Source organism: Chiloscyllium plagiosum, unplaced genomic scaffold (genome assembly GCF_037043375.1).
Source record: "Chiloscyllium plagiosum isolate Xiang-an unplaced genomic scaffold, Cpla_swu_hap1 HiC_scaffold_6, whole genome shotgun sequence".
Classification (NCBI taxonomy): Eukaryota; Metazoa; Chordata; class Chondrichthyes; order Orectolobiformes; family Hemiscylliidae; genus Chiloscyllium; species Chiloscyllium plagiosum.
Window position 1 is genome coordinate 86,953,174 of NW_028270144.1, and position 14,602 is coordinate 86,967,775.

General features: G+C 42.6%; 1 protein-coding gene and 1 long non-coding RNA gene across 5 annotated transcripts in view; one reads left to right on the top strand and one right to left on the bottom strand.

Annotated features, from left to right (window-relative positions):
- Positions 1-5,538: 5,538 nt before the first annotated feature.
- Positions 5,539-8,559, bottom strand: LOC122550747 (uncharacterized). The gene is made up of 3 exons (XR_006311934.2): positions 7,991-8,559; positions 6,521-6,594; positions 5,539-5,684 (listed from the first exon to the last, which is right to left on the bottom strand). It is a non-coding gene; the product is annotated as an uncharacterized LOC122550747 (long non-coding RNA).
- Positions 8,560-8,905: 346 nt separating this feature from the next.
- sgcg (sarcoglycan, gamma) overlaps positions 8,906-14,602 on the top strand; it is a 679,656-nt gene continuing 673,959 nt past the window's right edge. For 2 of the 4 annotated variants that reach the window (XM_043691949.2, XM_087988173.1), the window contains exon 1: positions 8,906-9,335. The gene's annotated coding sequence lies outside the window, so the exon portion shown is untranslated. Of the gene's footprint in view, positions 9,336-9,977; positions 10,207-14,602 lie in introns of those variants that run through there. The other 2 variants (XM_087988171.1, XM_087988172.1) reach the window with 2 other exon arrangements.

Here is a 14,602-nt window from a genome sequence, read left to right on the forward strand (position 1 = left end):
GCTGCTCAGCACAGTTCCTGACATTCACCCCTGACATGGCAGACAGGGAGAGACCTACATTTCCCTTTGCAGATGTGGTCGTGGACCTCCTGCTGAATGGAGTGCTGCAATGGTAGCATTCTCTCTTTCTCCAGGAGCAGCAGTAGACACCAGACCATAGAAACCTGATCCAATGTTGCCACTGCCTTGACAGTGTGTAGGAATGCCCAACACTGCAGGAAGAATATTCACCACCCTACCAGCATAAGGACTGCAATCTTTCTTTAAGATCTCTCTGTTTCTGTAACTGCCTCCTACCAAGGCTCATGCTGTACCACTCTCACTATTAACTGCAACATCTCCATCTATCCTCACCAGCCCCAAACTGCTGTACCACTAACCCTACACATCCTCTGTGCTGCTATCTCACTTACTCGGAATACCACCCCATCTGCACCAACAAGAGTAGCTGTGCCATCACATTCACCCCACGTAATAGCGTCCTCTTTCATTCCAGGAGCACATCATCCCATAAAAGGGCAGGAAGAGTCCAGTCAGGTGGCATGCTGCCTGTCATTCAGCTGCTCACCTCTGATGACCACAGGATCCTGACTCTGACTGATTCGAGGAAGGTCTGGATGGGAATGAGAGACTACACTCACGGTACAGGGACCCTTCACAGGAAACATTCACATTAGCTTCAGGATGAGTGAGTGCGAAAACAGTGAGTGATGAGGCTGAAAATGCAGACTGGTCCAGTCCAAAAGCTCATTTGGACATGTCACTGGGCATGTACTGTCCTTGCTGCAGCATTACAATGATAGCTGAAGCATTGAAGTGCAGAAGTTTCCTGAAAGTGTGTCAGAGATGTCCCGTGAGAATTCATAGAGGTTGACACATGTCAAATGCCATCTCCTTGGGCATGGGTGAGTGTGGCTAGTGCCCTGTGATGTGTACATAAGATGTTAGTGCCCAGTCTCTAACATGGAGGTCTTTTGAAATTGCTCTAGTTTCCATGTCAAGATTTCCCAATTTGTTTGATGCAGTTGGTAAGATCACAAACCCATGGTGAATTGAGCTGTTAACAAGCTGTTTAACAAGCAATAAACAACACAAAATGGAAACTAGCTGCACCCTGATGAGAATCTCATCACATCACTTCAGCAAAGTAGGGAAGTTGTCATGAGCTGATCTTGACGAGTCTAACGATGGCAATGAGTCCACTGGCAATTGTCAGAAAAAAACACCTGGTTCACTAATGTCTGTAAGGGAACTGCCATTGTTACCTCACCTGCCCTACATGTGACTCAAGAGCGGCAGAAATGTGATGGTCTCTTAATTGCCTTCTGGGTAATTAGGAATGGGCAATAAATGCTGGCCTGGCCAGTGATTGTTTCATCCCATTAAGGAATAAATGTCAGGAAAACCATCTTGCCCAATTCTACCATTCATCTCACCACAGGCCACACCAGTCAGAGTCTGATATGGTGCTTCCCATAATATCAATAAGTGTAACATCATGACTTTTGATTGAAAAAAACAGTAAGGTAGTGTAGTTCTTAAATGGTGAAAGGTTGGGATTGATTCATATCCAAATGGACTAGAATCCTAGTTCATAAGTCACTGAAAGCTGGCATACAGCAAGCAATTAGGCAAATACCTTTCATCTCAAGGTTATTTGAGTGCAACAATAAAGGTTATTTGCTGCAGTTATAGAGCACGTTTATGTGGTCCAACCTGAAGCATTGTGTACAGCATTGTGTACAGTATCTTTATCTGAGGAAGCAAATACTTGCAACATGTATTTCCCACTAATATGTAGAGTGGCACGTTGTCATGTGAAGAGAGACTGAGGAAAGTGGGTCTGTATTCGCTCGAGTTTAGAAGACCGGGAGGTGATCTGATTGAAACCTTACAAAGTTATTGCTGTTCAGATGCAAGTTCAATATTTCCCCAGGCTGACGAGCCTAGAACCCAGGAACATAAGCTAAGGATAAAGGGCATGTTACTTAAAACTGAGCTGAGGAGATTTTTTTTAATTTAGGGGGTGTTAGTCTTTGAAATGCTGTGTACCAGATGTTTCGGGTAGTACGTTTCAAATTGTTTAAGATTAAAGACAATGACCAATCGATCTCTGGATACTAATTACATCAAGGGCTCTAGTAAGGTCTGATTTACTGGATGTCACAGATCTGTAGGAGGATGGAAAGCCTCCAGTACATTCAAAGTTTCCACCTGATTAATGCTTAAGGTGACATAACACCACTTTTACAATTACATCTATAATTCAGTATGTAAATCTGCAGATTTGTGTTCACACATGCCAACCTTCAGGGTATTTAAATGGTCATTGGATAGACAAATGGATGAAAATGGAAAAGTGCAGGTTAGATGGGCTTCAGATTGATTTCACAGGTTGGCACAACGTCAAGGGCCGAAGGGTCTGTACTGCGCTGTTATGTTATATGTCTATGTTTTTTTCTATGATAGAGCAAGAAAGTTGCGGTGTGGAAAATTATTAGCCATGGTCTAAATGATTGGTGAAGCAGGGTCACCAGGCTGAATGGCCTACTTTTGCTCCAGAGTTCCAATGTTTCTAAACAGGCCACTCAGTCATAGTCCCAAAGCACGTCAATCTTGTAAACCTTCATCAATATAACAATTGGCTGTATGCGTGGTCATGTTTGTGCCCAGGTGTCCTTGGAGAGGGAGTATGCAGTGTCCATACCTTCAGAGAGAAGTTGGCACTATGGCAGATGCAGTGCTTTATTTCTTCCTCCATTTTGATTTAGCCCCTTCCTGTCTCCCTACCTCCCCCTTATTTTTGATGGTTTGCATTGACCATAATGGACTTGCTTGTAAATCTTTAATTGGCTACACGGGTTAGTAGCTTAAAAAAATCATGATGATTTTGAGGGACGAAAATCACTCAGTTCTGTTTGAGAACACTTCGGGACATGAAAGAAAATCAGCTAATTGAGGTTCTGTTCAAGGTGGAAGTGGAGAGGCCTCAAACCGTCATGGTGGGGTGGGCGGAGACTGGGTGGCCCTGTTGAACAGGAGATGGCCAGGGTAAGGCAATTTGAAACTACTAACATGATGGAGGGTGTTCCAAAAATCAAAGATTTAAGTGCAAAAAGACTGAACAAGAGAAGAAAAAAAGTGTTATGACAGGGTTAAATTAGTTCGGTCAGATAAGAGCAGGTTGAACTGATGGCTGCACCAGGTCAGTCCTGTTTTTTTTGGATCTCAGGAAGGAAGTAGAAGATTGGAGGTTATGGAGGGGAGATTGCTAGGGAGTATGAGGTCAGTGACAGTCCTGGAGATGATGGTTTGATGTTAAGTTCTGTGGTTGTGGTCCAGCAGGCGGTAGGAGGAAGTGTTGGCTTCCAGTTTCACCACCTCTCAGTGCAATATTTCATGTGCATAACCTTGTTAATCTTCTCGGAAATATACATAAAGGGGACACATCAGCCACAGCCGTCAGGGTTTACTTCACCACACAGAATAGGCTTCAGCTTCCCTGACAGAAGAACCATTCTATCCCAAGAGATTCATGCTCAAATGAAGCAGCCAATCACCTCAGAGCTGCTGTCATTGAGGAACAGTTCAAAGTCTCCCATGGAGATAGGAACACATGACTGTTTATATTGATAAAAGAATTGTGGTGATTGTCGATTGGTGGAGAAAAGCCAAAGGGAATTACATATTTCTGAACTTAAAGCAATTGTTATTGGGCAATGGAGACAACTGCCAGCTAAGAATGATCAGATGGATGTTAAACAAGAGACATAAGAGCCAGGATGATGGAGCCAATGGTACAGCTGAAGGCGTCCCTTATGAAATGTGCTCACGTTTAAATGGCATCTTGTAAAGTTCCTGTTGTGCACATTTTCTCTGGAGTAAAGGATTAACTGCCAGCTTTTCTTGCTGGCTTTGGTTCCCTTTCTCTATGTTCTCCTCATAAAAGCCACAGGGAAATACCTTAAGGAAAAGTTACAGTCTTCTATAGACAAAGGGCAGCCAGACATGCAAAATGAACAGGCGTTAGCAGCAGAAAGGTTTTGCACATTTAATAATTCCTGACTATCTATTAGCTTTTGATTAACACAATTTCTGCCAGTCTCCTGCCACTTACTATTCAATGACATTTATGTATTCAATTTTTGAGTCCATAGACCAGGGTAAACTAACTTTAGTTAATGCATTCACAGGATAAGGGGTGTTGCTGGCTGTGTCAACAGTTATGGCCTATTGCTAATTGCCCTTGAGGACCTGAGCAGTTTATTTATTTCACATTGACATGTGGCTGCTGGGATTCTGGCAGACACTGTGGGTTGGTCACTGTTGATTGAACACATTAGATGTTAAAAGTTAACAATCAACTTGAACTCTATAAATAATAATTGGTTCGTGGGTCAACAGACTGTTGAGGCATAAGAGAAAGAGTGGGTGAGAACTGGAGGTTGCAGTGTGTAAGTAAACAGAAATAAATTACCTTCAATTCCAGCAGTCTTCTCAGCAGCTGCAAGGGATGATCATGGAAAAAAAAAAATGTGACTCTGGCATGAGTGATTAATGTATAACTTTAGGGATTAGTGTAACAATATCAATAGAGGGATAGTATAGAATGGATGCCTGTTATCATTTGATTAAGCAGGCTATAATTGAGAAACTCTGGGATAGCTAAATCATGTGCTGATAGTAGTTAATCATGAAAGAGCTGATGGAGTTAGAAATCCGAAGGTGGTGTAACCCTGAAGCTTAATAAGGAGGCATTCCAGAGAAACCTAGTGCTATCCTTATGCTGTATCATTTGATTACTTAAGCTAGATAAGTCATGTATTCTGCATAGTCAAATGTGCTTACTCATAGCAGGATCCACTGAGGGAAGAACAGTTACATAGAAAACTGTAAACCGGACATTCCAGACTGACATTTGGCAGATCAGTAGCATCAGTCAATTCGCTGTGCGCAGTGACCTGAACCAAATCACAGGTTATTTTCTTGCTACAGAAAATCCGCTTATTCATTTTCCCCATTGACAACTGACAGCAGCTTGACATGATAAAGCAATTCTACAGAATGAAAGGACTGCCCAAGGTTGAAGAGATCACAACCCTACCTGCATACATACTCAGTGACTCAAAAGGAAGAAATTCGAAAACACAGAAATCGCTGGAGAAACTCAGAATGTCTGGCAGCATCTGTGGACAGAGAAACAGAGTTAACACGTTGCGTCCTTCAGAACTGAAAAGTGTTGGAAGATGGGTTCATTTTTATACTTTTGACAGGCAGAGGAAAAGCTACAGAACAGACAGTATAATGCAAAAGACAAAGGGGTTGTTACAGCAGAGAAAGAGGGAAAAAAGATATAAAATGGGTTATATAAGGCATGAAAGAGAGAGAATTGGTCCTCAGTACAAATGCAAAGTAAACAAAACACAAACACAACACAGCTGCTGGGGCAAAGTGAGAAAAACATGGATAACATGCACAGTGCAGTCAGTTTCTGAAGTTATTTAATTCAATATTCTGACCTTGAGCTGGTAAAGTGCCTCAGTGGAAAATGAAGTCTTCTTCAAGTTTGCATTGTGCTTTGTTAGAACACTGTAAAGCAGGCCCATGTTAGCATGAGAGCAAGATAGTTTATTGAAGTGGCAAGCAACTGGGAGGTTGGAGTCATTCGTATGGAGCAGCGTGTTCTGCAAAATAGTAATTTAGTGTCAGTTCAGTCTCCCAGTGTGAAGGATATCGCATTGTGAGCAGTGAATGCAGATGAGATTTAAAGAAATGCAAGTGAAATGCCACCTCACCTGGAAGGTGTGCCTTGAGGCCTTTGACAGTGAGGAGGGAGGAATTGAATGGGCAAGTGTTGCACTTCCTTCGATTGCATGGGAAGCTGCCATGTTACAGTGTGGAAGCATTACGAGGATGGAAGAGTGGAGTAGGGTATCATGGAGGGAACATCCCTGTGAAATACTGCTGGGTGACCCTTTGAATGCCGAGACTAGTGAGGAGGAAAATAATGACAAGGGAAACCCTATTGTTGTTCTGGGAAGGAGGAGAGGGAGTTAAGGGTAGATGTGTGGGAGATGGATTGCACATGGCTGAAAGGCCTGTCAACCACACTGAGTGGAAATCTTTGTTTGAGAGAAAAGAAGGTTATTTCAGAGGCAGTCAGGTGGAAGGTGACCTGATCGGAACAGATATGACAAAGATGGAGAAAGGAGAATGGAATTCAATCTTCACAAGAAGCAAGGTATGTGGAGGTGTAGTCAAGGTAACTGTGGGACCTGGGAGGTTTTTAGTAGATATTGGTGGGCAGCCTATTCCCAGAAATAGAAACAGTGAAGTTCGGGAAGTGAAGGGAAGAATCAGACATGGACCAGGTGAGAGAAGGATGGAAATTGCAAGCAAAACTGATCATCTTTTTCCAATTCCGAACAACAGCAATGAGGAGGGCTGATGGTATAATTGATAGAGAAAGAGTTGTGGGTGGGGACCCAAGAAGTGCTGAAAGAAGAAATGTTTCACATACCCCACAAAGAACAGGAAGAGCTGGTATCCATGAGGGTGTTCAACTTGGGGTAAACTTTCCTGCTTAATGTAAACCTGCAACACAGAAAAGAGTTATCCTGTGCAGTAATCTGTGAAAGTTCAAGAGACCAAGGGCTGTTTAAAGTAAAAATTAACAACTTTATTTCTTAAAGTGTAACAGAGAATAATTAACTAACAATTGTTTACAACTCCTTCCTCAACCTAACTTTTACTTTCTCCTCTGCAATACTAGTCCAATAAAATCCCCCGATTAAGATTTACAAAAAAAAACAAAATTTCTTATCTCAAAACCAGGCAGCTTTCGTTCTTCTCTGTATTTCGATCTTCTTTCCTTTTCCTTGGGGATATTACTTCACAGGTTACTGATCAATAAAGGTACCTTTTAAGAGAGCTTTTTTCTTCTGGGCAGTATGCAGATGTCACTGGCTTGGTAGTTCTCCTCTCAACTGTTCAATTTTCGCTGGGCTTATACTCTCAACGCATTGGATTGCGTCGTTGGCTTTTAAGATTGTCAATATATTAAATTCAAGCTGGTTTGGTGTTTGGTATTTTTCAGGGTATAATTTAAACTGATTGACGTAATTCAGATCTGCTTTGTCATTTCCAGGCAACCAGCTACTGTAGCTACCCCAGTAGCTGGAGCACATGTTACATTTTTTTTCAGAACACTTGGTTCTGTCAGGTAGTTCTGTTGCTTTTAGCTGTCTTAAAGGTACAGTACACCCCACATCTTGATAGCACAGGTATCCATTGGTATACCTTTAACTTGGAGGAATGGGATGAGTTAAAGGAGAAATTGTTCAAAGGGAGAGCATGGTCAGCCAGGCAAGAGTATTCAATGGAGACTGTTCAGGCCTCTTTTCCAGGGAAAAACAGAGACCATGCTGATGGGGACTGGACATGGAAAGGAGGTGGCTTGCACCAGAAAGCTAGAAATCATGAAACCTTTGTAAAGCATCGGAAGAATTATGAATATAAATGGAAAGATACTGGATGGGGGTGTAAAATACAGTCAAGATGAGAAGAAATTAGTTCAATGGAGCAAGAGCAGGCTGAAACCCTGAAAGGAATTCCACTTTCTCGAATGCCTATGTTGTTTGCCACCAGCAACACAGCATTATCAGAGATTCAGAGTCAGCATGGAAGCAGATCCTTTGGTCGAACTAGTCCACACCAGCCATGTTCCCAAAGTACACCAATTCCACTGAAATGCATTTAACTCATATCCCTCTAAACCATTCCTATTCACGTACTTATCCAAATGTCTTTACAATGTTATAAAAGTACTTGCATCCATCACTTCCTCTGGCAGCTCATTCCACACTCCAATCGTGCTTTGTGTAAAAAAAAATTGCCCCTCATGCCCTTTGTAAAACTTTCTCCTCACCTTAAAAATATGACACCTCGTTTTGAACTCTCCCATCCTAGGGAAAAGACTTTTGCTATTTACCTTATCCATGCCGGCATGATTTTGTAAACCTCTATAAGGTCACCCTTCAATCTCCTACTCTCCAGCGAAAAAGTCCCAGTCTATCCAGCCTTTGCTCATAACTCAAACCCTCCATTCCCGGTGACGTCCTGGTAAATCTTTTCTGATCCATTGTGTAAAAGCATGCTTGTTTTCTTAGCAGCTGGCACAATATCTTCAAAACAGCCTAAAATCGTACAAACGCTCGTTCACTCAGAGGCGAGTCTGTGGTGGGTCTGCCGGGGTTAAGAAGAGCTTCCAAAGTTAGACACACCTATGCGACTTCTCACATATCAATGATGAGCCGTACCACTGTGATAAGCTCATTTTCAGTGGATGGCATTTACTGACTGGTGGAGAACGCTGTGATAAAACCGGTCAGCTGCTGTTAGCTTTCAGTGAGTGCGATCATTCTCGCTGGAAGAAATGAGTAGCAGTGACCGTCATGGTAACTTAATTGACGAACTGTTAATAGCAAACTTGTGATCAGACAAATGGAACACATCGGATTAAACTATTTTAAGACTTAAGCAATTTAACAATACACCTCAGATTTAGCACAATAAAACGATTTATGGTTAGCCAGAGAAGCAGTGGCATTGCAAAGGGGCATTTCTGGTTGCGGGTTTGCACTGTCCTTCCCCAGCCGTCCTTCAGATGCCGCTGTGGAGACTGGAGACTGTATTGCGCTTGATCCCACACTGGGGCACCCGCGGCGTCTCTCGGAGCCTGGTGTGAGAGGCTGAACTCCACTCCCAAAAGCCGCTCTCATCTCGCCTCTGAAACTGGAGGCTGGCCGATGAACTACAAAGCCCCAGAGTGCAACATGAGCGCAGGCGCTGCAAAGCCTGGAGTGCCGAGCCTTCCCCGAGTGAGGGATTTACCGGTTGGATCATATGGTGCTGTGCCAATAATATGATTCAATGTTTCGCCCTACAGCGAAGGAGACCTTGTTGCCGCTGTGTGTCATAAACTGGAGTGTCCAGGATTGAATTACAAACTTAGAAAAAAAACTATTTTTTTTATTTAATTTGTGAGGCCACGTGTGGAAGATACCTTATTTTTAAGAGTTGATTGGCAAATGTAATTTGAGAAGGATACGTGAATATTGCGGAGTATGAATCTTGGTACGGTTAGACAGAAATGAGCGTATCTGCCGCTAGGTAGGCCGGGTGTTACCATGTTAAAAAAAAGGCGTGGTGTGATGATGAAAATGAACTTGTCAGAATTTGTTACTGTATAACACTGTTGCGGAGCACCCTCTTACCGCTGGCTTATCCCGTAATAGCTGAGGAACTCGCTTCTCGCAGGTGACGAGAGGGTTCAGGTAAGGTTTTATTTTACTATGTTTAAATACTATGAACTTGAATCATAATTGAGGTGGCGACCTAAGTAATAAACAGCTACATTTGTTACCCATCATCTTTTGGTTAAGCTATTAGGAGAAAAAACATATTTTAACATGTTACCTACATGTAGATAATACAAAAAAGAACTGATCTTTCTGTAAATGAATTAGAAAGAACACCATCTATAGATGAAAAACTTCAATTATATTTAAATAACTTTTAATAGCCACAGGCCTCGATACAATATAGTAATCTTGCAGGTTTATATAATCGTTAGAAATTTGAACATAACCACACCCGAATGCCAGAGGGACTCTAACTTGTAAAGAGTCGATTTAACAATGAGCAGCTCATTGGTTTTAGGAGACAAGATTTACCTCCCATGTGTTGGGTAATATATATATATATATATCTTAAAAGGACGAACTGCCGTGTGTTGCCTGCACTTCGTTTGCAAGTTTACAAACCCCAGAGCCTGGGTGATCGAGGCTGGTGCTGAAGGAAACGGCATTCATAGAGGCTGTAATGTTATCTCTGTTCATTTATAACGCCAAACAGTATTCTCAGCGGAACGCTGCCTGTTCAGAATATAGACGGGGAGAAAAAAAGGCAGATTGAATCCGACCAGAATCCCCCGCACCCGATGGAGTAGTGTACTGTTGCAAAACTAAACCTCCCATCACCCAGGGGGCTGCATGCCAGATGGATTCAGGAACTACCGATTTTTGCTCAGTTTTACCGTGTGTTCAACATTCCCAACAGACAACAAAGTTAAGGAGCAGTCGGCTGCTGTGTGTCCGGTTAGCCTGATGTCTTAACAATGTGGGACTGAACATCGTGAAATGACGGGTAGGTGCCAGAGCGTGTTTCTGAATGATACCCAAATTCGGGGTTCTCCATCCAATGTATTTAGCATATGTAATCATCGTGTTGTTACAGTTTGTAAAACTCAGCCACGCTGTTCATTGGTGGCGGTACCAGTTATCCTGATATTCTTTAACGTTATGTTGACATCCCTTAATAAATGAATGACAAAAAAAATCTCAGCCCGCTTTACGTTTTGGCTGCGCTTCGTGTGTTAACTTTGGTTAAAGATGGAAAAGCTACTGCGTGCTATGAGTGAGGGAAATTTCCTTCAGTGATGGGACTTGCAACAATTCCCAGACACACGAGCCGGCGAAAAAGAGCCAGCTCCTTTTAAAACCAACTCCTGATAACAGTGGCAGGGAATGACCCTTTTTAACCTTCGATGGAGTGCCGCTTCTTTGAATGGCTTGCTGCTTCTAATTAGCATTCCTTCCGATTGTTTCTGAACCAAAACGTTCTTCACCCTCAGTGAAGTTTGTATCAATCCTAACCGAACCTGATGTTCCATCAACATGATCAGGATAGGTGGGGGGGTTACATTTCTGTGCTCAGCCCGGCTCCCTCACACGGGATCTTGGAAGATATTGTGAGTTCGATGGCGCCTTGTGGAGAAGTCAGTCATTCTGATGTGGCCGGGAGGGGGGTTATGTAAGCGACGCTTCACCAGCACTGAATGGCCTGGCAAACGGCTTGTTGGAAAACGACAATCCAGAGGTTTGTCCCTGAATCCTTGAGGCCGCCTGCCCGAGACTGAGTGATCCCACACTCCAGGTTTCCTCTGTGTTTAGTTAACATTTTACTCTAAGTTCGGAAATTGGAAATTGAACTGACACATGGATTTTACCCAACCAGCGAGGGAGGAACTTTTCCACAATTGTGCCGCTAGCTGGATTAGAATCATAGAATGGTTACAGCACAGAGGGAGGACATTCGGCCCGTCATGCCCGCACTGTCTCTGCAAGAGAAACTCACCAGACCTTTCTCCTGCCAGCGTTTTCGGCTTCAGTTACTGACTGAGAGGCATCATGGACATTGCTTGAATTAAACTCTCAGGCATCACATTCTAGACCCTAACCGCTCATTGTAATCTAAAAGCACCATTGACTAAACGCTATTTAGTAGACAGATAAACTCCAGAAATGTTTCCCCATTTCAATTTGAAAAGGCCTGACATTTCCACGCCATGTTTATGCTGTGCCTTAAATGGATAATTTATTCTCTGAGTTCCTCCAAAGGTATTCTCAGGTCCTAACAGTTGCTTTCTTTTGCAGCTGGTAATTTAAGTTATTCGTCCAGCTTCCATTAGATCCTCATAACTTCCACCTTTTCAATCTGTGCACAAACACCTACCACCTTTTGCTTCGGCTATAGGAAGAGCTGCCTGCATTTCCTGCTTTCTCTTTCTCACAGATTCTAACAGAGTCATGTGGATGTGTGAGGCTCAGTGACAGCTGAGAAAATTGTTGGAAAGCTAATAGTAGAGTGGATTGGTATGGATTCTTCCCAAAGTCAATGTGAATCACATAAGCCTTGTATCCAGCAATAAATACCAATTAGCTATTCCCTAGACCTTCAACTTTATTCTAGCCTTGGAATTAAATATGCGCTTTCAAGTATAACTATTTACAAAAGATGACAATATCTCCCTGTGAAACTTGGAGCATACACACAGTCAACGCAAACACACTTGCCACTATTCTCTGGTCTAAATATCTGGTATCTCTTCAACAAGTCATTCAATTTTGAGCCGCCTTGTCCCTGTTGCACTCAGACTTCTTGCTGGGCAGAGCAGGACACATAAACCCATCACTTTGCTGTAAATTAAAGAGGAAGTCTCAAAACATAATTTTATAAATTCTATAGTTGTAACAGTTACTTTCCCCAAAAACTCAAACAAGTTAATAAACATGGGATGGTAAGGTGGCTCTGTGGTTAGCTCTGCTGCCTCACAGCACCAGGGATCTGGTTTTTATTCCAGCCTTAGCCAACAGTCTATGTGGAGTTTGCACGTTCTCCCCATGTCTGCATGGGTTTCTTCTTGATGCTCTGATTTTTCTCTCACAGTCCAAAGATGTTAGCTTAGGTGGATTAGCTAAACTAAATTACCCATAGCATCAAGGGAAGTGCAGGCCAGTTGGATTAGCTATGGGAAATGTAGGGAGACAGGGATCGGGTGGGGGGATTGGGTTTTGGTGGGCTGCTGTTTGGAGGGATACTGTAGACCATTATAAAAATCTGTATCAGCTTCCCTTAACTAACATGCATTTTCCCAAATTGCTACTCATTTTGTTGTGAATTATCATTTCTAAAAGTTGGTGCCTCCCTCCCACCAAAGTTCAACTGACTATTCAGCTGTATAGTCAGTATGGGACTGCAGAATGAGACAAAGGGCATGTGAGTTACCAACTACCGTTGGAAATTCAATTGGTGCATCCTTTCCCAAGTTCAGTTTTTTAGAGTTAACATCAGAATGGGACAGTAATCTTCAAGTAAGTTAAATAGTTTAGTCAAAGAAGATAACTACTTAATTTGGGCTGAAAGAATTCAAAAAGCACGATTCCTTTGTCAAAATGAAGTATGATTAGTGTAGCTAAATAGATTCTCTGAACAGATCTTTATAAGAAAGAGAAGTCATTCACCACACAGTTAGTAAGGAGCACGGTCAGTGTGGGACTGCAGCAACGTGTGACAAAAGCTAAACGAGTTACTGTCCCTTGTAGGAAATTTGATTCAAAGTGGATGTTCAGTACAAGGGGGTAGAGGTGCTTTAATGTGGGTTTACTACAAGAAGAAACTGTGTCCAGTTCTGGTCTGCCAGTCATAGGGAAGGATATCATTAAACTGGAGAGTGTTCAGAAGAGATTTACCAGGATATTACCGGGTACGGAAGGTGTGAGTTTTAAAGAAAGGTTGGATAGACCACGACTGTTTTCACGGAGTGTAGGAGGTTGAGAAGCGGCCATATAGAGTTTTATAAAATAATGAGGGGTATAGTTTGAATAATTTGTCATTGCCTTTTCCCTCTAATGGAGGATTTCAAGACTGGGGGCATATTTTTAAGGTGAGATAAGAAAGATTTAAAAAGGTATGAGGGGCAAATTTCTTACACACAAGGTGGTGCGCATGTGGAATGAACTTCCAGAGGAAGTCATGGATACAGGTACAGTTGCAATGTTTCAAATACATTTGGATAGATACATGAATAGGAAAAATGTGGAGGGATATGGGCCAGGAACAGGCAGGTGGGATTAGTTTAGTTTGGGATTATGTTTGGCATGGATTGATTGGACCTTTGGGTCTGTTTCCGTGCTGTATGACTCCATGACTATAAGTAAACTCTCCAGAGGTAAGTGAGAGAAATGAAAAGATATGAATCGAGAAGGCAACCTGTAGAGAAACCAATGATGGAGTGGTATCATAGACCAATGAGCTGTAAGTTCCGGGAAAGAAGCTGATTGGTGAGGAGGATTGGTGAATATTTCCAGTCTTTAATTTAAAAGTGAGGTTTTTAGTTTATGTTTAGAGTCATAGAGATGTACAGCATGGAAACAGACCTTTTGGTCCAACCCGTCCATGCCGACCAGATATCCCAACCCAATCTAGTCCCACCTGCCAGCACCCAGCCCATATCCCTCCAGACCCTTCCTAATCATTTACCCATCCAAAAGCTTCTTAAATGTTGCAATTGTACCAGCCTCCACCACTTCCTCTGGCAGCTCATTCCATACACGTATCATCCTCTGGTGAAAAAGTTGCCCCGTAGCTCTCTTTTATATCTTTCCCCTCTCACCCTAAACCTATGACCTCTAGTTCTGGACTCCCCCACCCCAGGGAAAAGACTTTGCCTATTTACTCTATCCATGCCCCTGATGATTTTGTAAACCTCTATAAGGTCACCCCTCAGCCTCCGATGCTCTAGGGAAAACAGCCCCAGCCTGTTCAGCCTCTCCCTATAGCTCAATTCCTCCAACCCTGGCAACATCCTTGTAAATCTTTTCTGAACCCTTTCATGTTTCACAACATCTTTTCTATAGGGGGGCAACCAGAATTGCACACAGTATTCCAACAGTGGCCTAACCAATATCCTGTACAGCTGTAGCATGACCTCCCAACTACTATCACCCTTCACCTGCATCTACCTATCACCTTCCCAGGTCTCTTTGCTCTTCAAGAATTCTGTCATGAGTCTGGGAAGCATTATGAAATCATCTACTCGTTATCATTTGCTTGGTTGTTTGCCAACTGGTTGCTCAATCACAACCGTTTCCTTGAATTGTGGTTCCATAACTCCCACATTTGACAAGAAGTACATATCACTCTACTAAAGGCCATTTTTGCTCCTTTACAATCTACAGACCCAGAAATTAACACTGTCTTA